This window comes from Amblyomma americanum, chromosome 6 (assembly GCF_052857255.1).
Source record: "Amblyomma americanum isolate KBUSLIRL-KWMA chromosome 6, ASM5285725v1, whole genome shotgun sequence".
NCBI lineage: Eukaryota > Metazoa > Arthropoda > Arachnida > Ixodida > Ixodidae > Amblyomma > Amblyomma americanum.
The window spans coordinates 124,356,062-124,358,797 of NC_135502.1; positions in this window are offsets into that span (position 1 = coordinate 124,356,062).

The window sequence follows — 2,736 nt, forward strand, 5'->3', positions numbered from 1 at the left end:
AATAAACTAGGCCGTTTCAACCCGTGTCCGGCAGTGCGCTTCCCGTGAAAAAGTGGTAGCCGTGGAGGAAAAAGACAACAAATATTGAGCGAAGCCCGAGTGCGTAATGAGAAGGCAGAGAGGAATCTGGGAGAGAAAACGAAAAGGAAAAAGAGGAGAAAAATTAGTAGCACAAGAGAACTTTGAAAGAAGAAAATATTAACACACAAAAAAAATAAAAAATAATAAAAAAAAATATATGAATAGAATGGGGCGCCAACCAAATGCGAAATGGTTAATGAGAATGAATAGGGCGCGGAAGACATAGCACAGAATTCAAGAAATGTATCGCACGGAAGTTAAAAAAAAGAAGAAAATAATAATAATACATGTGTGCGGAAACCGTGAAAGGTTTGCGGCCCGCGGGGCTGCCGCGTGGTCCCAGTGGGCTAGGTGATAGAGTTAGAATATAGGTGTTTATTCCAGATAGAACATGGAAGCTGGCTGTAAGTTGAACAAAGGAGATTACTGACAAAATAAACAATATACAATAAAATAAACAGCTACATTCCCAGCCATTTAGAGCGTGGTTGAAGTTGTCATGAACAACATCCGGCGTATTTTGATTTATAATGTTGTCCAGATCCTATGACGGGTGAAATTTTCTACGTTGCCTCGCTCAAGCAGGAGAGCCTCCCAGGTGTAGCGTTCATGCCATGGGAGAACGTGCGAAACTTGTGAATGAGGTATGACTCCCTTTGTTTCCTGTAATAGGTGCTAGGGAACCCGGACTGGAGAAGGATGACGCGGATGTTTTCGAAACTGTGGAGTGGCAAACGCCGGTGCTTGGAAAGGGGTAAGCTGGGTAATGATGACACGTGAGCTTTGTGGTTATTAAAGCGGAAGCGAAATGATGTCTTGGTCTGACCAATATACTCTTGTCAACACACCTCACAATGAAGTTTGTAAATCACATTGCTTGAGTCGCAGTCGAGGTCTTCGCTTATGTGAAACACAAAGCCGTCGAACTTGGATTTTGCCAGTTTGGTGTCTAAAATGTGCGGACAGACTTTGCACCGAGGTTTTCCGCATGGGTGGCACCCACCCTGGGTAGAGTTCTTCTTTGTTTTCGCATTGACAAGCAAGTCTCTCAGGTTCTTGTCCCGGCGGTACACCACTCTGGGCGGTTCCTTGAATATTAGTGACAACTTATTACTCTGTCTGATTATATTAAAATGACGGCTTAGTATGTTACTTACTCTGGGAGCCGTTGAGGAGAATGTAAGGATTAAGTTTGTTTTGCTGTCGTCTTTGACCTTGTTTTCTGCTAGGATGGATGTGCGCTCTAGGTTGCGAGCGCGTTCAATCGCGTCATCGACTATTTCCCCGGGGTATTTCTGTCGTGACAGAGCGGCTTTGAGAGTCCTTGTATGTTGGTCAAATTCCTCTGTTGTAGAACATATTCTTCGGTATCTGTGCGCCTGAGAGTATGGAATGCTTGTTTTGCAGTGTTTCGGGTGGCTACTCTGGATATGAAGATATTGCTGCCTATCTGTGGGCTTTTTGTATAGTGTACTCGAAAGGCAGTTGCCGTCTGCCGATATCTGAACGTCGAGAAAATTAATGCTAGAGTCGGAGATACTGTGGGTGAACCTGATTTAGGGGTGCAGGGCATTAAACTGAGCTATGAATTCCAACAGGCTTGCCTCATCATGTTCCCATACAAGAAATATGTCGTCCAGGAAACGCTTGTAGAAAAGTGGTTTTTTTTGGCTGTTTCTCAAGGAACGGAATTTCTTGTGACGCCATGAATATTCCGGCGTAGTTAGGTGCCATTTTCGTGCCCATCGCAGTACCGCTCATCTGGAGGTAGTGCTCACCATGAAACTCAAAATTGTTCGAATTCAGGACCAGTTCAAGAAGGACGGAAAGAGTTCCATTGTCCAAATCTACCGAAGAGTTTGAGCTTTCGAAGGCTGCCAGTGTTGCCGCTATGCCGTCGGCGTGCGGGATGTTTGTATACAGGGAGCAAACATTTATAGTCGCTAGAAGGCCTCCTGTGGGGATGGTCAAGCTGGAAATCTCCCGAAGGAAATGACTTGTGTCCTTGATGTAAGAAGGAAAACTGGGAGGGATGTCCTTGATGAGAAAGTTGATAAAATTAGATATGTTCTCCGTCACAGCCCCGTTGCTGGACACGATTGGACGGCCAGGATGGTTGGCCTTATGAATTTTAGGGAGGAGATAAAACCGGCCGGGAGCTGGATTGCTCGGCAACATTGATTTTAACATTGCCGCACTTATTTTACCGTTCTCAGCGAGTCCAGCGAGAGTGTCCTCTATTACTATCACTAGTTGACTTGTGGGGTCATTCGGAAGTTTCCTGTAGAACTGAGCATCGTTAAGCTGGCGGTGGCCTTCATTTAAATATTCTGATTTGTCCAGGATTACTATAGCTCCACCCTTGTCAGCCGGTTTTATTACTATGTTTTCGTCTTTACACAACGTTTCCAAAGCCTGTCGTTCCCTGTTCGAAAGATTACTACTCTCAAGTTTTTTTTGAGGGCGGAGTTTATACATCCTCGCCCGCTTTGTGTCCTTATATTGACAAGACTGTTTCATTGTAAGCCTGCCCTGACGAAGGGAATACCATTCCCGAAACTGTTGGCACAATAAATTTATAAAACAAACAGTCGCGTTTGTCGTAATACTGCACTTACATTTGTAAACTGGAGCATTGGAACCCTTACAGAATAC